Source organism: Giraffa tippelskirchi, chromosome 1 (assembly GCF_054371585.1).
Source record: "Giraffa tippelskirchi isolate mGirTip1 chromosome 1, T2T-mGirTip1v1.2.pri, whole genome shotgun sequence".
NCBI lineage: Eukaryota > Metazoa > Chordata > Mammalia > Artiodactyla > Giraffidae > Giraffa > Giraffa tippelskirchi.
Genome location: NC_137275.1, coordinates 101658786 through 101685000, shown reverse-complemented (window position 1 = coordinate 101685000; position 26215 = coordinate 101658786). Strand labels below are relative to the sequence as shown.

At 35.7% G+C, this 26215-nt stretch overlaps 1 protein-coding gene across 5 annotated transcripts in view; it reads left to right on the top strand.

The window, feature by feature from the left end:
* The window catches only part of LOC145504489 (uncharacterized), a 205581-nt gene that overhangs the window by 67597 nt on the left and 111769 nt on the right, over positions 1 to 26215 (top strand). For 2 of the 5 annotated variants that reach the window (XR_014052242.1, XR_014052243.1), the window contains exons 4-6: positions 1360 to 1415; positions 3377 to 3489; positions 14715 to 14814. The gene's annotated coding sequence lies outside the window, so the exon portion shown is untranslated. Of the gene's footprint in view, positions 1 to 682; positions 723 to 1359; positions 1416 to 3376; positions 3490 to 14714; positions 14815 to 26215 lie in introns of all 5 variants that reach the window. The other 3 variants (XR_014052241.1, XR_014052246.1, XR_014052240.1) reach the window with 2 other exon arrangements.

Here is a 26215-nt window from a genome sequence, read left to right as displayed (position 1 = left end):
TTCTGCATCTGTTGAAATGATCATGTAATTCTCCTTCTTTACTGTATTTATTTAATACATTAAATTTTATTGCTTTTAAAATTTTAAACCAAGCTTATATTTCTGGGATAAAAGCTAGCTTTATCCTTTCAGGTCTTACCTTAGCTTTGCTCGGCAGCCCAGAACAGCATTTAGTCTAATTTCCCCCCACTGAGATAAAACTCTTCTAAGTACTCCTCTCCTAAGTCCATCAATTAAGTTCTACTCTGGCTGGTGAGAACAGGAAATATTTTTAGCTGTGTGTAGTCTCCAAGTAATGTTCTTTGTTCTCTCTTATCCTTTCCAGTACTTCCTTTCCCAGAATAAGGTGATTTCCTTAAGTGTATGTGATGAGCAGTACTCAGATCATACTTGAGAAGGGCCCTCTACAGACCTCTGGGGTGTCCTCTCTGCTGTCATCTGCTCTCTGACACTCTTTCTTATGAACTATAGCTGCGTTGACTCCTCCAAACTTCTGTCTCTGTCTTTTTCATTTCTGACTTCACCTCCTCGCACACAGTGTGGAAACATTCTTAAGGCCCTTCATGCGTGTGTGCTAAGTCGCTTCAGCCATTGTCCAGCTCTGTGTGACCCTATGGACTATAGCCTGCCAGGCTCATTCAGACAATGTTGGTGTTCACCTATTTTGTGTTCTTTCCCTCAGGGATCATTGTCATTGTTGCCTGGGCCCATTTCTTGGAAAGGTATTTTTCATGTATTTTTGCTTGTTTTGGATAGAAGGGTTTAGGGTATAAGAATTTGTCACCCTAAATATGTCTCTGTTATGGTATTTATTTTAAGCTGGTTATTTTCTAAGAAACAGCAGACTTGGGCAAACTCTGAAAAAAGGGTTTTTTATTTATTGTTGTTGTTTGGTTGCTCATTTGTGTCTGACTCTTTGCAACCCCGTGGACTGTAGCCTGCCAGGCTTCTCTGTCCATGGGATTTCCCAGGCAAAAATACTGGAGTGGGTTGCCATTTCCTTCTCCAAAAGTGAGTAGGAGTTGTAAAACATTTATATTTGTAAAAGAAATCTCCATTTGTAAGGTTGTTTCCCCTACTATACCTGGAAGTAGAGGAAGAACAAATCTTATCAATGGAGAAGGCAGTGACTTATAATCTTACCCTTGTTTTCTGTGCATTTCCTGATTACTTCCTATATCTGACTCTCCCCACACTCAATATCCTCTTTTTGTCTTTAGCTGAGGCTGGAATTTAAGCTGAGGACTTTGGTCATTTTGGTATTACCCGGTTTTCTTGGGTCTCTCCTCTGTATACAATTTATTAACTTTTGTGTGGTTTTTCTCCTATTAATCTGCATCCTGTCATTTTTAATTCCAGATCAACCAGAAGAAGCTAGAAGGGTAGAGGAAAATCTCTTCCTGCCCCCAACAAGGGTAAATGTAGTTCCATGTTGACTGGAAGAAGAAGGCTCTATTGACATTTTTAAACAGTTGGCCCTACACATCTAAAGTTTCCGCATTCGTGGATTTAGCTGACTGTAGGTAGAAAATATTAAAAAATAAATTCCAGAAAATTTCAAAAAGGCAAATTTGAATTTGCCACATGCTAGCAACTGTTTACGGGGAAGGCACTGGCGACCCACTCCAGTACTCTTGCCTGGAAAATCCCATGGACGGAGGAGCCTGGTAGGCTGCAGTCCATGGGGTCGCTAAGAGTCAGACACGACTGAGTGACTTCACTTTCACTTTTCACTTTCATGTACTGGAGAAGGAAATGGCAATCCACTCCAGTGTTCTTGCCTGGAGAATCCCAGGGACGGGGGAGCCTGGTGGGCTGCCGTCTATGGGGTCGCACAGAGTCGGACACGACTGATGCGACTTAGCAGCAGCAGCAACTGTTTATGTGGCATTTACATTGTACTTACAACTATTCACATAGAATTACACTGTGTTAGATATTACAAGTAATCTAAAGATGGTTTTAAGTACTTAAGAGGATTTACAGGGGTTATATGCAAATACTATGCTATTTGATGTAAGGGACTGTCACTGAACACAAGTTCATGTGCCCGAGGCACAGTGAGGCCAAGCAAACTGGAATGTCCGAGTTTGGAGCAGAGAAAGGTTTACTGCAGGGTTGAGCAAGAAGAACAGGTGCTGAGAAATATGTGTAATCAAACATACATCTTGGTGAAAGATTGCTATTAGCAATCAACATAGCTTCCCTGTTGACTCAGTGGTAAAGAATCTGCCTGCAGTGCAGGAGATGCAGGTTCAATCCCTGGATTGAGAAGAGCCCCTGGAAAGAGAAATGGTGACCCATTCCAGGATTCTTGCCAGGGAAATCCCATGGACAGAGGAGCCTTGTGGACTACAGTCCAAGGGTCCCAAAAGAGTATGATACATCTTAGCCAAAAACAGCAGCAACAAAGTCACAAAACACAGATCTCTTAAGTTAATGATTTTAGTGCCTATCAGTGTATGGGAAGATGCAAGAATCTGGGGTCATTGAAATGCTTCCTTGGATGTGCATTTTAATTACCTAAGGCCTATATATCCAAAACACAAAACACTTCATCCTGGTTTTTATCCTGAATTCCTTTCAGGGTATACTGTAAGCCAGTGACTGCAGTAGCTAATGTAGCTAATGACTTGATCTTTGTGGAACTGGATAGTTTTTTTTCCCAACCTAGGTTTTTCTAATTTTTGTTTTATAATCTAGGTACTTTTCAATAAGATTAGTTAATTTCTATTTTTAATATTAAATTGCATCAAATTAAAAGGAATTTGCCTCAATTTTTAAATTTTGAAAATCTGGATTCTTTTTTTTTTTTTTCGCAGTTCCCAGAAACTTTCATAATAATGATTTGATAGTATGATTTGAAACCAGTTTCCCAGGTGGCTCCGTGGTAAAGAATCCACCTGCCAGTGAAGGAGATATAAGGGACACAGGTTCAATCCCTGGTCCAGGAAGATCCCCCGGGTAGGAGATGGCATGTCATTCCAGTATTCTTGTTTGGAAAATCCCATGGACAGAGAACCCTGGTGCACTACAGTCCATGGAGTCACAAAGAGTCAGATATGACTGAAGAACTGAGCACAACAATAAAAACAGTAGCATGATTTGAAACCAACAAAATGTCTTTGAAATCTGTGACTCCATGCATTTCATATGCTTGTTGTCTTCATAGCATCAATTTCTCCATTTCCCTTGAAGAGTTTTACTATCCCCATTTACTCATTCACTAAACACATGACAAGCTTGAGGAATAAAGTGATAAATCAAACACAAGTCTTCATTCTGTAGTAGAGGAAAGCCGTGCTATTAACAAGTGAATGTAATAAAATGCTAATTTTCAGGCGGTTAAACACAACTTCTTTGCTACTCATTGCAGTGTTTGGTGATCAAATATAGAATGCAATGACATCCAAAGAAACCGAAGCCCTGTTAAAGTCATAGACTATGAGGATAAATGCTGTTCACTTATTTTCACTGTGCAACACAACTGTAAGTGAAATCATTATCTATATCTAACTCTATTTTGTACATTTTCTCCTTACAGTTTATATATAATTCTGTAATCAACATTCATTTTTGAGAGAGGAGAGAGAAGCATAAATATAATCTTTAAAATAAATACAGTAGCATGGAGAGTTTTTAAATGTGAAACTATTTTTTATAAAATAAAAATCATTTTTTATAATTTTATATATATTATCATATTTTGTAAATTTATTTATTTATTTATTTATGGTTATGCTGGGCCTTCACTGAGCTTTTTTCTAGTTGCGGAGGGTCGGGGCTACTTTCTCGTTAGAGAAGTGCACAGGCTTCTCATTGCAGTAGCTTCTCTTATGGCTGAGCATGGCCTCTAGGGTGTGAGGGCTCCCATAGTTGCAGTGTGTGGACTCAGTAGTTGCCGTTTCCAGGCTCTAGAGCACACAGGCTTAGTAGTTGTGGTGCATGGGCTTAGTTGCTGCAAGGCATGTGGGATCTTCCCCACCCAGGAATCAAACCCGTGTCTCCTGCACTGGCAGGTAGATTCTTTACCACTGAGTCACCAGGGGAGCCCTGAAACTTTAGTAAGATGGAATTTTTAAAAGAGCATGATGAAAACTAAATGCATATGCTGAAATATTAAAGATACTCATTTTATAGCAAATTTTGGTACAAATATATTTAATAAGTGAAAAGACATCTAGCAGTATTCCGGTAGCAGTCTGTAAATCATGTAGAGTAAAAAGGAACAACCTGTTGATCTCTAGTTTTTTCTGACTCTGTCATCCACACCTTACAAATTAGGATTCCTGTTTCTCACTTCAACGTGTTTAAATATCAAAGGACATCCTTACTTTTTTCTTAACCATTTTTTTTTCATGTTAAATGTTTATGTACCTAATATTTATCAGTTGCTCTCTCTGAAAGTCTTTCTTTTACCCTGTGAGGCTCTGCAACCCAAAGGCTATCTGATCTTTTTACTTCTGCCCTTTATAATTGCTTTTTTGCTTTTGCTTCTTCTTTTAATTTCTTCTTTTCTTTTTTTTTTCCATCAACTGTGTCTTCCTGCGATTAGCAACCCTCTCTCATGGCTGAATTACCAGGTTTTCCAGCACACAGGGGCAAATGTAAGGGCTTCCCAGGTAGCGCTAGTGGTAAAGAACCTGCCCGCCAATGTAGGTTGACGTAAAAGACATGGGTTCGAACCCTGGGTCAGGAAGATCCCCTGGAGGAGGGCATGGCAACCCACACTCCAGTATTCTTGCCTGGGGAATCCCATGGAAACAGAGGAGCCTGGTCAGCTCCAGTTCATAGGGTTGCAAAGAGTCAGACATGCCTGAAGTAACTTAGTATGCATGCATGCAGGGGCAAATGTAACTTTGTCGTTTTTCACTTGTCCCTTTTTGGGGTAAAAACTAATCATTTTGTATAATGAGTGCTAAAAATAGATCCCCCACTTTGCTCACCGTGACTCATCCTGTTCATTGCAAATTAAAAATGCTGGGATGATTTATTAAGAATTTCAGAATGCGGACCTTGTGGTCTACATGGGCGGCCAGGGGACAGAGAAGAGAGGGGCAGAACTGCAGCGTGGTCAAGGGCAGACAGCGCAGTTAGAAGGAAGTTAGGATTCTTGGCACTGATCTTCTTCTATCACTTACTGGGTTACTTTAGAAACTCAAACTCCCTACTGTTCCTTGTTTAGTATCATAAAGGATGTCAGTTTTCTTTAAGGTACATTAGGCCTCAGAAATGGAAAAGAAAGATGGACTATTTCAGATAACATGTATTTAAGGCAAGTAATTTTCTAAGACTCAAGAGTTTGTGATTGGGATGGTCGAAGATTAAAATCTCAGACAGCTAAAATGTGAACCACATGGAAACAAAACTTTATAGCTATTTCTAACCATCATGCTCTGTATTTGTGACACATGCTTAAGGATGAAACTGCAAAGTCACAAAGAACTTGTTTTAATTATTAATAACAAAAAATAAATATTAATGAAAAGCCAAAATAGATTATCATGGGTTTCTATTCAGGAGAAAGCACAGTGATGATTTTGCAATATGTGGAAATGACTTAAATAAATAAAAATACTCAGACCTTTATTCCTCCTGGGTCAGAATAAATCTTCTTAGATAGGCTACAGCCTCCTTGAAGGATTGTCTGTTTCAGTATATTAATATTGTAAAAAATGAACATTGTACATTGTTCCTAGAAGGTGTCTATAGTGTCTGTTGGATGAATTTATTAAATTTGGAAATTAGGACACTTCTAACAGGTTTTATTGGTATAGCTCTCCCTTTTAAAGTGTTCCTATTTAACCGTTGTGTAACAGAATGAACACTGCTTATTACAGAAGATAATATCCATCACAGATTTCCTCAAAGTTGAAGGCAAGTGAGGGCTAGTGTTCGTCCATAACCAAAAATCAGTTAAGTGTTAACTCTCTTTCGTTTGATAACCAACTAAGCTTTCTTATACCATTATTTTAGGAAATACCTTGCATATCTTCTATTAGACTTTGACTCACCCTAGGAAGGGAAAGATGCCCCTCACCCTCGCCTAGTTATAGGCCCCAAGTGAATTATATTGTTTAATTATAGGCCTTTAGTGAACTTATTGCTATTATTTTTAATAATATTTTAATTAATTGCTATTATTTAATAGCAATCTTTGAATCAAAGATGAAAAAAAGAATCTAGTTTATTTAGCATTTAACCTTGTTTTGTTCTGCATATCTGGGGACAAAATGACTAGGAAGAAAGAGCACTACTGCAGAAAATGCTATTTGCTATTTGGTTTTCATCTACAGTTGATAAAAAGATGCCATAACATTCTGGATAAATGATTTAAAGGTAAGCATGATGGAAAAGAGATTTAGCAGGTAACTCTGCAGGCAGTCACTGCCATTCCTAGGTTGGTAACCTCACTTACTATATGATGATGAGCAAGCTATTCATTTATTTGCTCCTTAGTTTTCTCAGATATGAAAATGAGGTCAATGAAAATAATAATATCTGCTTCATAGAATGGGGCTTCCCTCATAGCTCAGTCAGTAAAGCATCTGCCTGCAATGCAGGAGACCTGGATCCGAATTGTGGGTCAGGAAGATCCCCTGGAGAAGGAAATGACAACCCACTCCAGTATTCTTGCCTGGAGAATTCCATGAACAGAGGAGCCTGGCAGGCTACAGTCCATGAGGTTGCAAGAGTCGGACACAGCTTAGCAACTAAACCACAACCACCACTTCATAGAACTGTTTCATAAGGATAAAGTGTGTTAACATTTGCAAAATTCTTAACACATGTAGATAAAAAGCACTTATGGTGTATTATTGTTTTCTAAATGAAAATCCAATGCTAGTTTTCAGTTGCATTTCCTCCCAAATTGAATTTGAATATAAAGTCTTCACTTTTTGAGTTATGGGCTTTATAGCACTGTTTCCAAACTGGACTGCTTGTTGGATGGAAGATCTGGGCAGTTTAAAAGAATGTGTTTATGCCTGGGTCCCCACCACTGGGGATTCTGATCTAACTCAAATAAGGAATAGCTTCAACCTGTTAAGTATTCAAAGCTCCCCAGGCAATTCTAATGTGTAGCAATTCTATAGAATATTTCTCTTCAGTCATAGGGAACAAAAATCAAGCCACTTTTTAAATTTTTTTTTCTAATTTTGCAAGAAAATAGGGTACGAGAGGATGGTCATATCCCAAGTCTCAGTTGAATCACTGGATCAAGCGTTCAAGTGGGGGCCCTTGCCTTCACTCAGGAAAGAATTCAAGAGTGAGCCATGATAAAGTGAAAGCAGGTTTAATTCAGACACACATTCCATAGGCAGAGTGCAGTCTAAGAAGGTGAGAATGGTCCTGAAATATGGGGTAGGTAGTTTTTATGGGTTGAGTAACATCATGTGCTAATCAGTGAGAGGATTATTCCAACTGTTTGGAGAAGAGTGGGGATTTCCAGAAATTGGGCCACTGCCCACCTTTCAGCGTTTTATGGTCAGCCTTGGAACTGTCATGGTACCTGTGGGTTTGTCATTTAGCTAATGTATTACAATGACTGTTCAATGAGGCTTAAGTTGAATCTTCTGCCATCTTGGGCCTAATTGGCTCTAACCAGTTTTTTGTCATATGCTCAATGGCTATATCATTCTTTTAATGCTCTGCCCTCTTCTTTCCTGTCTCACTGTTTTGGATAATACCATAGAAAGTCCAACTTCAGGAACTCAATTATATTTGCTTCTATGTTCTACCTTGTTTATGGGTCCTGCTCCCAAGTTGCCAAATTAAAATATCATATCTGTAGAGGGTTTTTAAGTCCTAATAAGATATTAACTTTAGTCTTGAAATACAATGCCAGCCTGAGTGGGTTTTCTATTCTTTATAGTTGCTTCTTAATATCATCATCATCACTTTCCCAATTCTGTCAGTTTCTATTGCTGCAGCTTAGTATAATACCCATTTAATTTGTTAGCTCATAGTTCTCTAAGGAAAAAATCAGAAAATGGAGAGGCTGGGTTATCTGCATGTTCTCAGACAGTTAAAATGAAGGTGTTGACCTGGCTGAGTCCTTATCTGTAGGCTCTGGAGAAATATTTATCTCCAGGCTTACTCTTGCTATTGGCAGAATTTAATTTCTTACGGTTTTAGGATTGAGGTCCCCATTTCCTTGCTGGATGTCAGCTGTGGTTCACTCTCAGCTCCTAGAGGCTGTCTGCATTTCATCATATGATGAGTGTTCTCTTTCTTCAAAGGCCAGCAGGAACATGCTTTTCTGACTTCCAATCACAATTCTCTATGACCAGCAAAAAAGAAAAAAAAAAAAAAGAAAGATAGAAAAAGAAAAACAAACAAGTCTTTGAATTTAAAAAACTCAATTTAGCAGCTATAGCAGAGGTCTGTTTTCCAAAGCTTGCTTTGGTAATGCTCTATCACCTAAGGTGTATGCTGTTGTCCTGGCTCCCCATCTCCCAACTTTCAACTCACGCTCTGCAGTTCCAGTTACCCGTCAATTACCCCAAGGCTTTGCTCCTTGAGCTCTGAGACAGCAATGAGCTCTTTTGATAAAAGAATCTGCTTCCTCCACCAATGGGCTGAGAATAGAAGAAAAAGTCCCAATAGAACTTCTTTATCTCCTGCATGGAAGGAAGTAAATGTTTCCTTCTTTTAAATATTTACTTATTTCCTTATTTTAAAGTCTACTTTGATTGTTGGACTTTAGTGGGCCCTTAGAGAATATGGTTTATTACTAGAGGGAAGACTCTCCTTTTTTATAGGAAATATGTTGAAAATGCTCATTTTTTAAAAAGGCATTTTGAAAGCATCCCAAGTGAAACAGACCATGAACATTCTTCTCCCCAAGGTAGAAGCTGCAAATAAAGATGAAGATTTCTTAGGCTGAAAAATGACACTGATTTAATATAGACCAAGGTGGTTTATGTGAATATTTTGGCTCAGTTATAAGCATTTTTCTTCTCTGTAACACAGGTCTAGCTGTTAATTTTCCCTATAGGCTGACATTCTTACTGTTACAGTGTTAACAATACAAGATGAAAAATATGCTACTGTGAGAGTTTACTACTGTGAACCCAGTGGTCACATATTTTAAACTTGATTTCTAATATGGGTTTACTGCTTGGCCCTTATACATTTCCAAAAAAGATCATATTAAATTCTGATTGACCTCTCTAAAACCTATGGTTCTTTTGTAGAAATTTGCCATAATTAATATCAACTTCTTCTTGCAGAAATATTTTCTTCTATAACATAGATTAGTGAAGTAACTTTCTTCTCTGCACAGTCAATATCCATAAAGGGTGAAATCCTGATGTCTGTGATGCTTTACCTCTAGACATATCCTTGGCCTTTCTGAATATTTGATTCTTACAGTCAATTTTTGGTCAGTGAGCCACAAAATGTTACCTTTTCTTTTCTTGCTAGACATTGAAGCAGAATCACAAGCAATACCCACATCCCCATTTAAAAAAAAATCAACAGATTATGTTTCTTTGTTTTGTTTGGCATCAATGTGTAATCTTTAGAACATTTCAGTTCAGGGTGGAGGTACTATAGGAAAAGTTTGTTAGGCATGTTGGCATCTGATCTCTTAGACTCCTGTTGTAGATCTTGTATTTCTTCTACACAACTCCAAGGAAGCAGTTTCTTTTTATCTGTCCTTATAGATTAATAAACACTTTAATTTACAACCCCTTCAATTTTACTACTTGGATTGCTGGATTAATGATTCCTGTTGAAAATTTATACATCGCAAATAAATTAAAACAAAATGTTGTGTGTCCCTTATGTCTATTTAATCTTTATCTATTTGTATTTCTATGTTTTAATAGCTCTAGCTACAGCAGAAACCATCTTATACCCAGAATTACTTGCAATTAAGAAAACTCTAATGCAGCTTATCTTGTAGATTTATTTGAAACAATTTTAAAAAAGGAAAGAAAGAAAATGCTTTAAGGTCATTAGTATAGTACTAGGGTTGTCTGCTAATATTTAAATATTTTCAAGAAGATAATACAAAAAATGGGAAAGAGCTGTGTATGAAGATCTAATGCATGTAGTAAGTAGAAGGATTATATTCAGAAGATGAGGAAGAATGAAATTTTGTGAGGCTTGTCAATAAAAGGAAATCATGTTTGCAAGCAATCAGTTATGAAACTCTGTTATGCAAAACATCAATTATGGTCAGCTAAGACACTGGGAATTTGAAGACCTAAATTAAATTAAAATTTTCTTCTTTAAAAAATGAGAATCATTATATCGAAAAATTGTTCTTTTTATTGAGGTACAATTGACAAACACTATATTAGTTTCAGGTGTAAAATGTAATGATTCAATATTTGTATATGTTGCAAAATGATCACCACCATAGGTCTAGTTGATATCTATCAGCATACACAATTACAGAATTTTTTTCCTTGTGATGAGAACTTTAATATTTGCTCTCTTAGCTGCTTTCAAGTACACAACACAGTTTCATGAACTATGGTTGCTACACTGTACATTATATCCATGATTGTTTGATGACTGGAAGTTTGTATCTTTTAATTCCCTTTACCCATTTCACCTGCCTCTGATAGCCATTGATCTGTTCTCCATATCTATAAGCTTGGTTTTCTTTTTGTTTGTTTGTTTTAAAATTCTACACATAAATGAGATTATATGGTATTTATCTCTCTATGTTTGACTTATTGCACTTGGCATAAAGCCCTCAAGGTTCATCCATCTAGTTCCCAATTTCAAAATTTCGTGATTTTTCAAGGCTGAATAATATTCCATTGTGTATATACAAGTGTGTATCACACTTTGACATATATATATATCACATTTTGTTTATCCATTCATCTCTTGATGAACACACAAGTTGTTTATGTATCTTGGTTAATGTAAATAACAGTGAACATGGGGGAGCGGATATGTTTTCAAGTTAGTGTTTTTGTCTTTGAAAAAATAACCAAAAGTAGAATTGTTGAATCATAGGTAGTTCTATATTTAATATTTTGAGGAACATCCATTCTGTTTTCCAAAAAGGAAGAACTGGTTTACATTCTCTCCAACAGTGCAGTCCATATGCTCTCTTATTATTTCATGTCTTTTTGGTGATAGCCATTCTAAGTTGTGTGAGGTGATAATATTATTGTGGTTTTGATTTTCAGTTCCCTGATGGTTAGTGATGTTGAGCATCTTTTTATGTACCCGTTGGTCATGTAACTCAGATGACCATTATATCTACTACTGTGGGCAAGAATCCCTTTGAGGAAATGGAGTACCCAGCATAGTCAAGAAAAGAGTCCGATTGTAGTACTTGGATAAAATCTCAAAAATGACATAATAATCTCTGTTCATTTCTAAGGCAAACCATTCAATATGGTAATCCAAGTCTATGCCAATAATGCTGAAGAAGCTGAAGTTGAATGGTTCTATGAAGAAATACGAGATCTTTTAGAACTAACACCCAAAAAAGATTTCCTTTTCATTATAGGGGACTGAAATGCAAAAGTAGAAAGTCAAGAAACACCTGGAGTAACAGGCAAATTTGGCCTTGGAGTACAGAATGAAGCAGGGCTAAGTCTAATAGACTTTTGCAAGAGAACACCCTGGTTGTAGCAAACACCCTCTTCCAACAACACCAGAGAAGACTACACGGGGACATCACCAGATGGTCAACACTAGAATCAGATTGATTATATTCTTTGCAGTCAAAGATGGAGAAGCTCTATACAGTCAGCAAAAACAAGACCGGGAGCTAACTGTGGCAAGGATCATGAACTCCTTATTGCCAAATTCAGACTTAAATTGAAGAAAGTAGGGAAAACCACTAGATCATTGAGGTATGACCTAAATCAAATCCCTTACAACTGTACAGTAGAAGTGAGAAATAGATTTAAAGGACTAGATCTGATAGACTGTGTGCCTGATGAATTATGGATGGAGGTTTGTGACATTGTATAGGAGACAGGGATCAAGACCATCCTCAAGAAAAAGAAAAGCAAAATGGCTGTCTGAGGAGGTCTTACAAATAGCTGTGAAAAGAAGAGAAGCAAAAAGCAAAGGAGAAAAGGAAAGATATACCCATTTGAATGCAGAGTTCCAAAGAATAGCAAGGAGAGATAAGAAAGCCTTCCTCAGTGATCAGTGCGAAGAAATAGCAGAAAACAATAGAATGGGAAAGACTAGAAATCTCTTCAAGAAAATTAGAGATACCAAGGGAACATTTCATGCAAAGATGGGCTCAATAAATGACAGAACTGGTATGGACCCAACAGAAGCAGAAGATATTAAGAAGAGATGGCAAGAATACACAGAAGAACTGTACAAAAAAGATCTTCACAACCCAGAAAATCATGATGATGTGATCACTCACCTAGAGCCAGATATCTTGGAATGTGAAGGCAAGTGGGTCTTAGAAGACATCACTTTGAACAAAGCTAGTGGAGGTGATGGAATTTCAGTTGAACTATTTTAAATCCTAGAAGATGATGCTGTGAAAGTGCTGCCCTCAATATGTTAGCAAATTTGGAAAACTCAGCAGTTGCCGCAGGACTGGAAAAGGTCAGTTTTCATTTCAGTTCCTAAGAAAGGCAATGCCAAAGAAAGCTCAAACTACCGCACAATTGAACTCACTAAAATGCTAGTAAAGTAATGCTCAAAATTCTCCAAGCCATGCTTCAGTAATACATGAACCGTGAACTTCCAGATGTTCAAGCTGGTTTTAGAAGAGACAGAGGAACCAGAGATCAAATTGCCAACATCAAAGTTCCAGTAAAACATCTATTTCTGCTTTATTCACTATGCCAAAGCCTTTGTGTGGATCATAATAAACTGTGGAAAATTCTGAAAGAGTTGGGAATAGCAGACCACCTTACATGCCTCTGGAAAAATCTGTATGCAGGTCAGGAAGCAACAGTTAGAACTAGGCATGGAACAACAGACTGGTTTCAAATATGAAAAGGAGTACATCAAGGCTGTATATTGTCACCCTGCTTATTTAACTTATATGCAGAGTACATCATGAGAAATGCTGGACTGGATGAAGCACAAGCTGGAATCAAGATTGCCAGGAGAAATATCAATAGCCTCAGATATGCAGATAATACCACCCTTATGGCAGAAAGTGAAGAAGAACTAAAGAGCCTCTTGATGAAAGTGAAAGAGGAGAGTGAATAAGTTGGCTTAAAGCTCAACATTCAGAAAACTAAGATCATGACATCTGGTTCCATCTCTGCATGGCAAATAGATGGGGAAACAGTGGAAACAGTGTCAGACTTTCTTCTTTTGGGCTCCAAAATCACTGCAGGTGTTGAATACAGCCATGAAATTAAAAGACACTTACTCCTTGGACAAAAAGTTATGACCAACCTAGACAGCTTATTTAAAAGCAGAGACATTACTTTGCCAACAAAGGTCCGTCTAGTCAAGGCTATGATTTTTTCAATAGTCATGTATGGCTGTGAGAGTTGAACTAAAGAAAGCTGAGCACCAAAGAATTGATGCTTTTGAACTGTGGTGTTGGAGAAGACTCTTCAGAGTCCTTTGGACTGCAAGGAGATCAAACCAGTTCATCCTAAAGGAAATCAGTCCTGCATATTCATCGGAAGGACTGATGCTGAAGCTGAAACTCCAATCATTTGGCCCCCTGATGTGAAGAACTGACTCATTTGAAAAAACCCTGATCCTGGGAAAGATTGAAGACAGGAGGAGAAGGCGACAACAGAGGATGAGATGGTTGAATGGCATCAACGACTCAATGGACATGAGTTTGAGCAAACCCCAGGAGTTGGTGATGGACATGGAGGCCTGGAGTGCTGTAGTCTATGGGGTCACAAAGAGTTGGACGTGGCTGAACAACTGAACTGAACTGAACTGAACTGAACTGGTCATCCGTGTGTCTTCTTTGGAGACATGCCTGTTCAGATCCTCTGCCTGTTTTTTAATTGACTTGCTTTTTTGTTTGTTTCATTTTTGCTATTGAATTTTTTGTGTTGTTTTTGTGAAGAACTATCTTAATGTCTCCCCACCTGAGAGGCAGTGACCTACATAAATAGTGGTTATTTGATCACAAGTGAGATTGTTAGAAATGAAGTGGGACATTGGTTTTGAGAGGAATCAGTGGTTTGGTGGTGGGGAAATGGTTGGAGTTTACTAGAAATGCCTAATGATTACAAACACAGGATCTGTTGAGTAAAACTGATGTTCAGAAACTGGAGTGCCTGAGTCTAAATTCCAAAGTCAGAGATCAAAGGCAGGAATAAACATGTGGGAGAATCTATGATGGGATGGGGCCAGAATTGGTGCTGATTGCAAACAGAAAAGAAGACAATTTAAAAAAAAAAGTATGAACACTATGTTTCCAGATTGGCTTTATTACCAAATGGAAGTCTGGAACCAGACTCCCTGGGTTGAAATTCTGACTCTCCTATTTACTATATCTGTGACACAGTCAGCTTAATTAATCTTTTAGAGTATTTGTTTCCTCTTATATAAAATGCCAAAATTATAGTAATAATCATCTAAGACTATTGTGTGAATTAAGTGAATTAATACATATAAAGTACCTAAAACATTAGCATGTACCTAAAAGATATTACTTTTATAGTATTGTTGGTATTGTTTTTATTAAAGCAAACAGAATTACATCAAACAATTAATGTAGGCACTATGCTTCTAATATTTCCAACTCATCTGACATATATATGTTATTCCTATTTTTATAGATGGTGAAGCTAATTTTCAGAGGGGAAAATGACATCTCTAAAGTTTCATAGCTTTAAGAAAAAGATGTGAACTAAAAATAAGATATCTCTGACTTCCCAGGTGATATATAGTTTTATTTTCACTACTTCACAACTGATGTAACATAAGAAGTCTCTCTAAAGACCATGTAATTTTAGATGAAAGATGAAGTGATTCTTTTGAATAAACATGGAAGAGTTGGGTTGATTTTTCAAAATAATTTCAGTGCATTTTAATTTGGTTTTGACAACACATGTGTTTTAGCCAGCACTAATGAAACAAAGCTAGGAATAAAGAAAGAGCGGGATTTTAAAAGCAAAAATTATGAAGAAAACCTCACATTGAAGATGTATCTTGCACATTGGCATGCAGGCATGATAGTGACGTATATTAAATAGTTAACTATGAGTTATTGTGTGTGACTAGAGCATGGAATGAATGAGGCATCAATTGGAAGTGACAGTAGACAGGTATTTGGAGCTACATTACAAATAGCCTTGAACTCTATACTAAGAATAGAATAAACTATTATTAAACTACATACTATAGAGTGTGGGAAAAACTAAGATTTTTAAAAATGGAAGATGAATATAATAAAATAATATACTGAAAGAGAGAACTCTGGTAGCAAGGTAAATAGTGTTGTGAGAGAAAGTGGATAAAGGAGATCACAGACTATACAAGTAGTCATGATGATGAGGAAATGCAGGGGATGGGATCCTTAGAGAAGTAATTTAAGAAAATAAGACTCAAAAACTTTTTTTAATATTAAATTTAAGAAAGGATAATTTGTGAGTGGCTGATTTTTAGCTGTGGCAACCAAGTAAATGATTATTTCTTTTTATATGGAGAGACATGTGGAGAAGCAGGTTTTAGAGGGAAAATGAGGAATTCAGTTTTGAATTGACTAAGTTGGAGGTGCAGTAGGATATTTAAATAAAGCACCTATTTGGAAATATGTTGAAACTCAGGACTAAAGGTGTAGACTTGAGGATTCTGATGATGCAATTGATAATTAAATTCATGTGAATCATAGATTACCCTGCATACGAAGATAGAAGGAAGACACTATAAATAGTAATAGATCTCTGGGAGACTCTACTATTTACATAGCAGAAGGGGGCAGCTTGTTGGTAAAGAAGATGAGGTATAATAAAAGATTTAGTCATGCTATGAAAAAGTAGTGAAATAGAAGGTAAAGAAGCAGGAAGTCTTAAAGACAGAATGTCAGTGCAGTTCAATTCAGGCCCACAGTTGTGTCCAACTCTTTGCGACCCCATGGACTGCAGCATGCCAGGCTTCCGAGTCCATCACCAGCTCCCAGAGCTTGCTCAAACTCAATGTCCATAGAGTTAGTGATGCCATCCAGCCATCTTATCCTCTGCCATCCCCTTCTCCTACCTTCAATCTTCCCCAGCATCGGGGTCTTTTCCAATGAGTCAGTTCTTTGTATCCGGTGAGCAAGGTTTTGGAGTTTCAGTTTCAGCATCAGTCCTTCCAATGAATATTCAGGACTGATTTCCTTTAGGATTGACTGATTTGATTTCCTTGCAGTCCAAGGATTCTCAAGAGTCTTCTCCAACACCATAGTATGTCAGTTTAAGAAAAATCAGACTGTGGGGTCAAGAAAGATGAGGACATTAACAAATTACTAGACTTCACACTTAAAAAACAATAGGATTTTTCCAAAATAACACTTTTAGTGGAATAATCACAGGACAGGTAGATTGTGATGAGTGGAAAATTGAATGGCAGTGAGAAAGAGGAGGTATAAAATACAAACGTCTCTTCTAAGAAGAGTTGAGTAGGATAATGATACTTGATAGACAGATAAATATTGGAAAAGAGAGTCATGGTTTTCTTTGCGAAAAGAACAAATGAAACCAATATAAGTAAAATTTTGATATACCTTGAGGTGGAGAAGATGTTTGAAATTATTTGCTCCTGATGGTTTGTATTTCCTCATAGTATGAAACAAGGACATCTGCTGGGTAACTTTAGAAACCTAGGTTTGGAACACTCTACTAGTAGTAGGTGATTAAAGAGTTGGAACAAGTGGGATTGTTGTATTAATGTATTTTTTTAAACATAGCAAGAAAGTTGTATAAGAATATCAAATGTACTGCAGTATATTCTGAGTAGCCTGCAAAAAGGAACAAAGAAGATAGACAGATGGGTTGAGCCATGGTTGGAAATTGGCAAGGCAGATGTTTAAAGTCAAAGGTGGGAGGGGGGTCCAGGAAGGGGAACACATGTAAACCCACGGCTGAGTCGTGTCAATGTATGGCAAAAACTACTACAATATTGTAAAGTAATTAGCCCCCAACTAAAATAAATAAATTTATTTAATAAAAAAAAAAGGAAATGAATCCAGAAAGATTCAAATAGATAAGAAAAACTGGGATCAGAAAACTGGGTATATTCCATATCATTGTCAGTGATCTGGTGTTGTAGGTGAGAAAATGGAGTTAAGTACACAGATAGGCTTGGGTTTCCCTGATAGCTCAGTTGGTGAAGAATCCACCTGCAATGCAGGAGACCCCTGTTTGATTCCTGGATCAGGAACATCTGCTGGATAGGCTACCCAATCCAGTATTCTTGGGCTTCCCTTGTGGTCCAGCTGGTAAAGAATCCATCCACAATGCAGGATACCTGGGTTCTATCCCTGGTTTGGGAAGATCCCTTAGAGAAAGGGAAAGTCTACCCACTCCAGTATCCCAGCCTGGAGAATTCCATGGGCTGAATAGTCCATGAGATGGCAAAGAATCAGACATGACTGAGCGACTTTCACTTTCACATGGATAGGAGTTTGTCAGTCATCAGTCGTCTCTTCCCTTTCACTCTCTGCATGCTGTAAGAGGAGTAAGTATTTAAAATGTACTTTCCAAGAGCTGATGAAATATGATTAAATTTTTAAAGGATATGACAGAATTGGCATAGTCTAAATGAAGAAAATAGCATCTTAGACTTACATATGAACTAGAAGCGACATTGGAAGCGAAGTATGTAGATTTTCTCCCTCTTGCCTGCCCAATGACCTTAGATAGATTTTACTTTTCTGAGCTTTAGTTTCTTCATTTGTATATTGTACATTTGTATAATACTTGGTGTACCTGCCTCAAAATGTTCTTCAAATCATCACTGATACTTCAAGTTTACTTAAAACAGAATTACTCAGAGGGGACCGCACTATGAGAAAAAAAGGGAGATGTAGTTCTGGGATTAGATAAATTTTGGAAAGTCCAGTATGTTTTCTTCTTGGAGTGTTGAAGCTCCAAATGTACTTCAGTTTTATTTTTTTAATAAAAAGAAACTGATTTTATTTTGCTTATTGTTACACCGCTTTATTTAACAAGGCTATTTTAAATTAGGAAATAAATTGTCTTTATTATCTTCAAGATTTGCACTAGAATTCTGCACAGCACATCTTTTATATATATATATATATATATATATATATATATATATATATACACATACATATATATAATCTTTAATTTTTTTTAAGGTCACAAGAACTGTGAGGAAAGCTACATCAGAAAATATGTTGCACATATGGCTAGAATATTGGCAGTATTTGTCAAGATTGTTTTTTTTTGAGAGTTCTATTGCTTAATTTATAAGTGTAAACTATCAGATTACACTTGAAACATATTTTGAATTGGGCTCAATCATCATTTTAGACAAATATTCTTATTTCTCTAGGGGTCATTAATTTCTTAGTCACAAAAACCTCTCAATGTAAGCATGAAATTTTAATTTATTTTATTTGACTTGCTTTGATAATATTTTTGTTTAAAATTTTTTTCATTCTTATTCATAAAAGCTATTGATCTATAGATTCCATTTCTTAATATATCTTCATCAGACATTTATATGAAGATTGTAGGGATTCTGTAAGATGAGTTAAAAATTACTTCTTTTTCTATTTTCTGGAAGACTTTATGTACGATGTTACTTAAATATTTGGGAGAATTTTCTGGTAAGGAAATTTAGGTCTGAGGATTTTGAAAAGATACTTAAGTAGATATGTAACAGTTACTGAATCACTTATATTTTCTCTATTCATTTTTTGGTAAACCATTTCTCTAGAAAATTTTCTGGTTCATGCAAAATTTTAAATTAATTGATACATAGTTATAAGTATAGATATATGCCAACAGTTTTGAATTTTATTTACTGTACATTTGCTTTTTAAAAATTACTTTGTTTTTACTTTATATTTTCTACTATCTTTATTTTAGTTTAATTTCTATTCATTTTCTAACATCTAGACATGGATGCATAGATCATGATTTTATTTTTTTGTGTGTAATACATAGATTCAAGATCATACTGCTTTTCAGAGTAGATCTGCAATTTGAGTAATATGTGGCTTGGATGAACAGAAACATAATAAAAACAAGTAGAAAATTTATATTACGCACAGGTACAAAGTCCTTAAGCAAATGTCAATGCAGCAGATATTTTACTTGTTTTTCTATGCTTCAGAGAAATTTAGTTTATGATCATAGAAGTGTGAGAATGATAGAGTCTCTGAGGGAAAACATGATAGGGACATGTAAAGAGTAGACGATTATTCTACAATGGCATCATTTTGTGTATGTGTCAGAACTAAACATAGAATGACTGTGTTAATTTTAGAGAAAGTTTTTAAATGTTTTGATTTTTCATTCCCACAAGGAAAAGACTCAAAAAAAAAAAAAAGCCTTCCTAGTCCCAGGCTGAAAACTTTGATAATTCATAACAACCTATATTAAGTTAAATGAATTAGTAAATCCTAAATTTCACATGTCATTATTCAGTAAGTTGTACATGTCTTTGAAAATAAATGTGAATTTTCTAATTGTCAGAATAGTTATTTTCTAATGAAAAATTTCTAGTCTTTTTCTTGTGGATGGGGAAAGAAGGTATTGTAATATTTTCCATAGACTTTGTGCATATGCATCTCAGTGATGTCAAAAAATGCCTGGACAGTTTAGACTGAATCAAGAGAGGAAGAGCATAGTATCAGTTTGACTTTTAGATGTTGTGTTTCTGTTGTTAGGGTAGCCATATGAGCCATCTGCTTTCCCCTCTATCTCTTCAAGTTTCTCACTAACCTGGCTAATTCCATGAAGCAGACTTTTCTCTTGGCCTCCTCTCCACTGCCTACCATCTCTCTTTTGCATGAGCTCCTCGCACAGCTCAGCCATATACGTGTAGATGCTTGTCTGGGACAGTGCTTGCTTTAATTTCAAGCCACTAGGCTTTATAATTTTAATTTCCTTTAGAAGTATTTTGGATTTATTACATGTGTTTAATTATATTACACATTTTAATTACTCTAAAGTCCATTCTTTATTATTTCACAGTTAATAAAACTAATATGTTGTAGCTTGGAGAAATCCAAGGCTTGGATCTCTAAATGTGACTGTCAGATAGAAAGAATAAGTCAGCAAGACCAAATGCTTCACCAAGTCTCTTAGGAGGCTCCTGTGTTTCCGATGTGTTAATGGAACCATCCAGGTGGAAACCAGAGGTGTCATATCTGGGTTCCTCCCAAGGGACTACCTGAATTCTCTTTCCTGGAATACTGAATTGGTTTCTGAAGTTGCATTAAAAAAAACAAAAAACCAAAAAAACCCCAACAAACTTGAGTGTATTTAAACTCCTTTCTTGAAGGGTTCTCCTTTTATAAGTAAACTACTTCATTCTTCCAGATCACATCTAAAATTATTTGAAATAATAGGTTATTTACAGAAATACATTAATTTAGAAATACATTAATATAGAAACAATTTAGAAATACATTAATGTAGAAACAATTACATTAATATAGAAACAATTACATAGATTAAAACCCTAAAAATAAATGTCTATTTTTGTTTCAAGAATCTGATCTTTTTTTTTCCAGTTAGAGCAGACGGAAAGACCATTCTCGTGGATTATGGAAAAAATTATTTCTAACCCAAAGGGAGTCTTTGGACTGCTTACATTAAAAAAAAAAAATCAAATGTAAAATTTGCTTATTGTTGGCTTCTTGGTTCTCTCTTCTGGAGGGACAAAAATGGGACATTTAAGTCTTAAAGTGGTATAAGTTGTGTAAAATCTCAGATATTTTATTTGAACCTAGATAGCTTCAAAAATGAAGAGAAAGATTTTTATATCCACAAGTTAGGACCTCAGTGATATATATTTATTTCACATGATAACAGGCACATCCTTAATACTAAATAATTGTCATCAGCTTATATTTTAGAAGGTCAAATGGATCACTAGTTTGGCTAAAAGTAATCAGGTGTAAACTAACTGAATGGAGTTAGCAAGAAGAGCTGTTTGTGTCATTAGGTTCCATACATATTGAATATTTTTCCACTGTTCAATATATGGTTGAAGCCATAGCTATTAAAGTATTTTAAATTTGGTAACAGGAGTATACATTTCAAATGAAAATACTCTTAAGAGTTCTTTTTTAATATTTTAAAAAAATGTCACAGTCTTTCTCAAATTCTCAATAACATATCCATTTTATCTTATTATCAGTTCTGTTTTACATATGAGGAAATTCACACTTGGAAGGAATAAGTAAGTTGTCCAGTTAGGAAATGATTAAGCCTAGATTCAAATCTATGCAGCATATTGAATGGACCAATATTCTTAATTGCCATACAACATTTATTGAAACAGCCAATGATAGAAACATTATTTTCACTTCTTGGGGTGAGGAAACATCACAAAAATTAGGATTTGAAGATCAAGAAGCTATCAGAACTGGGGTTTGAATTAGTTCTATCTGAATCTCGAGCTTGCCCCCTTAAATCCTATAATTCTTCAGTATCTTTTTCTCCATACATCTCTCTCCATTTCTTTTGCAAGTGTATAAGCAAGAAAATGTGCTGTGCTCAGTTGTTCTGTCATGTCCAACTCTTTACAACACATGGACTAGAGCCCACCAGGTTCCTCTGTCCATGGAATTTTCCAGGTGAGAATACTGGAGTGGGTTGCCATTTCCTACTCCAGGAGATCTTCTTGATCCAGGGATAGAACCCATGTCTCCTGCTTGGTAGGCGAATTTTTCACTGTGCTACCTGGGAAGCCCCACGAAAATAAATTCTAGCAAAATGACAACTGTAGTTATCTCTGAACTGGCTGGATCAATTAAATGACTATTTTCTTATTTATTCTTGAGCACCTAAAGAATTTACTAGAAATATTTTTATTGAAGCAAAAATACTAGAGCCTCAGTGAATAATCTTATCTTGATAGATTGGTGGATTTGATCTAGGAAAATAAATAATTGACCTGCATAAAAGATCTATAACTCTTTAAGTAATGGCTAAGAATGATCATCAAATAACACATTACTATTCACTCTAGCAGTAACAGGACATATTCCCAGCCTAAATATATTGGATTCCAACTGCATAGCAATATAGTCTAATAATCATAAAAGTATTTGCCATTCTTGTATTAGAACAAATGGACTATTAGAAGTGTGAATTGAGGAAATGGGAAAAATTCAGGTTATTAACAAGGTAAGTAGTATAGTGGAAAGACTGAAGACCTAGCAGATTTGTTAGGTATTAAAGAAGGCTATTGCAAGAAGAAAAATGTGTATCTTTTTTGAATTCTGATTTGAACAAGCTAATCATTAAAAACAATTATTAGGGAAACTTGAAACTTGTTAGATGTGTATCAAATGATATTAAGGAATTATTTTTATTTTACTTATGTGTGATAATGATATTTTGGGGATACCTACTTACAGTGGAATGCTGCAATATATATGAAAGTGAAAGTGAAGTCACTCAGTCCTGTCCGACTCTTTGTGATCCCATGAACTGTAGCCTACCAGGCTCCTCCGTCCATGTAATTTTCCAGGCAAGAGTACTGGAGTGGGTTGCCATTTCCTTCTCCAGAGGGTCTTCCCGACCCAGGGATCAAACCTGCATCTCCTGCATTTCAGGCAGTTGCTTTACCATCTGAGCCACTAGGGAAGCAGTGTGTATGGTTTACTTTAAAATAATTTGTTGAGAGAGATGGCAATGGCTGCTTATATATATGGGAACATAATATTATTGTGTCTCTATTTTTATGAGTTGATATAATTCTAATAAAGTTAAGAAAAGGAAAAGGACAAAGATAGTAACTTAATTAGCAGTGAATTTGTGTGATGTTTGAAAGGACTTTATTAGAGATTAGATAAACTGAAAGTGTGTTCTGAATAGTTCAGGTGAATTTTCAGTCTTTCTCGTAAGTAACAACTCCTTAGTACTCGCACTTTTGTAAGTGTTAAGTGGAGGTAGAAGCATAGAAAGCACATAGGGCAAGTCCTGAATATAATACAAATTCCAGACGTATTAGCTATTAGTTTTATTCCTATAAAAGTCGGGCTAAAATCAATACTCACTATAACCATATATGTATACTAAAGATATCCTAGTAGTTCTTATTTTATCTATGAGTTTAGTTAGGTTAAAAGAACCTGAATTAAAATCCATCTATTTCCTAATAAGCCACAGGGAAAACAATGAAAAGTTAGGCATAGTACCCTATATCTATGAACTATGCAAAGTCAGGACCATGAAGAGAAATACATAGCAAACAAATAAAGAAGAAAAGACACAAAGTTTAAGTGGCTCGCCTAAATTTAAACCACTAATTATTATTAGGAATGATCATCTTCAATTACTAAATCAAGGTTTCCCAAATTACAAGTCCATGTCTTTCTTGTACGTGATGTCTTTTGTTTCAAAAGAGTGTGTTGGAAGAGACAGAAACAAAACATGGGCACACTACGTGCAGATTTTTAGTTATAGATGTTCATGTAGCTGAATCAGACCCATGTCTGTGGCTGTATTTTTTTGTTTACCACTGGTGTCCCTAGGCCAGCAAAGGACCTGACCATAACTAAGGGTGCAATAAATATTTGTTAAATAAATAAACATGCATCTGTATTTTATTATCCTTTGTGTAAGTATTTTGTTATTATTATTAATAAAACAAGTCATCTGTGCTTTTATAGTTTAGTTTGCAAGATAAACATAATAAGCACTAAAGTAAATGACAATAGAGATGCTGAAAGGAGTGGCAACTGATCATTTTCTAAATAGTTTTCTAAACAAGTGAAATAGTTAAGTCCAAGTAGAGGATTACAAAAATAACTAATTTGAAATCAGAACTATAAATAAATTTTAAACTACATACATATACCATTTTGCTATTTATATTATTAAATATCTTATTAATGTTTCAGAAAATGAGGGAAATATTTAAAATGATTGTTATTTTAAAAGCCAACACAATGATATTTGTGTATATTAACTCCAAAGGTGGGTGTCACAATTCTTTATAGTTAGTAAAATTCTTATATAAATTTTTTGAGTTTTTAATTTTAAAGAGTTGAATGTAATTAGTGTGTTTTTGTATAAGGTGAGAGATAATGGGTGTATAGGATTATGAAATGGTGATGTGTTGACTTAGATGAAAAATTGTGGATATTAATATCTGTGCATCATTTTTGAATAATTTTTAGATTTTACCACTGCTATTATTCCTTTCAAATCACATGAATAGGGAAATTTTCTTACACTTCTATTTTTTTTATGTTTCTCTGAGTCTGGCTTCTGATTGAGCTCCCTCTAAAGCACTATGTCAAATTGTTAGGTAGTTAGAATAGGAAAAAGGAGTCCAGAATGGCAGTGGCTAAAAGACAAAGAAGGGAAAAGCCAGCAAAAATAGAACAAAGGAAGTTCTGAAGACTTCAGTGAGACCCTCAGGTGAAACAAACAGCCCTCCTGGCTAGCCCAATTTACATAGGGCAGGCTCAAGGGGAGGAAAAAAAACATATAAAAAGAGGAGCCAAAATTGAGCTAGGGGCTTCTCTTCTCTTTGCATCTTTTGGGTTGATCTACCCTCACACCTTGAGGATGTATTTTCCTTTGCTTTCTAATTAAAACAGCTGTAACATGGAGCTGTAACACTGGTCCATCTGAGGAAATTTCACGGGGCTGTAACACTGGTCCGTCTGTCACTTCAAATTTTTGTTGTGACGAGACAGAACTGAGGAAATTACAAACTCCCCTGACAAAACTAATATGATTCTTGCTCACACACATAAGTACAAAGACTTAGAAAACAAACTTTTCAAATTATAAGGCTTGGCATGTGCTTATTGTGAGAAGTGGGAAAGTGACAGATGTGGAGGACATTTCTGAGGAGTCCAACTGGTCCACAGGCAAATGCAACCGTGTCTGATTAGGCTGACAGTTCTGACTGTTCTTTTCTACACAAGCCTGGGGGCTCTCTGATTGTTTTTCAGATCACTTAGCAATTAATGGTGCCATTGTCCTTGGGGGACCCTTGTGCAGATCGATATCTGCTGGCAGAATCCAACTTTGGGAAGATGTAATGAGAATAACTGAAGTGACTATTAATAGAGAAAGCCCTCAAGCGATGACTGTGAGCTAGAAAGTCAGGAGGCTGTGATTCTTCTGCTAACAACTACCTTTCATGAGGTCTGTCAAGGAAACTGGAGGTGTAATTAAAATAAGCCTCTTGAAAAATTATTTATTCTTCAACTATGATTAGTAAATCTATTTCTTTGCCTTTTATAGTCTGATGTTTGTTAAAACTATATTCTGGAAGATTATTGTCTTTAAGACCTTTTACTTATTCCTTCACCCCATCAAAGTGCTCATAATATTTAAAAAAAAGCATATAAACTTATTAAGGCAACACTATTTGCCATTCTATTTAAAGTTATAAAAGTGAGCCATTCAGAATTAGGATAATTCCCCTCTACCCCTATAACTTTTGCTCATTCATTAAAAATGTGCTTCAGGCTAGATCTTGGGTTGAGATAATTAAGTCAACTTCTAAATCAATGGAACATTCAATGTCACTGGCCACTTTTAGGTTTTATCAGTGTAAGACATGATTAAAAAGAAATCTATGGTTGAGGAGCTCCAAGTGACTATATTAACAGAAAAAATTAAAACCAGTGGTTTTATTTAAATGTACTAGCTTAAGAGAATTTGAAAACCTAAGGAAGGAAAATACAATGTCAATTTTACTCTTTAGATGGGAGTAGTTTGTGTTGACTGGAAGTCAAAAACTGTCAGTCTCAGAGTTAAGCAAATGCATATACAGTTTTCTAAATGGATTTATATGTTGTTTCATATATTATCTAAAAATTTTTCTTTTTTAGCAATTTATATGAGTGAATATTAACATATTTTTACCTAGACTTAAAGCTTATACACTACAAATGCAATGACAAGCATTTAGTGCAAGGAAGCAACAACATTTTGAAGCAATCATCAATCTGACATGGTTAGAGGGACTCCTAAAGAACCAATTAATTACTTATCAACTAGCCTCTAAATAATAATGAAAATTAAATATTAAACACAAGATTAAGAAAGTGCAGATAAATTGGATTAAAAAGTATTGGGAGAAGTACAAGTGGATAGATTAGTACATTTTGCCTGTCATTGTG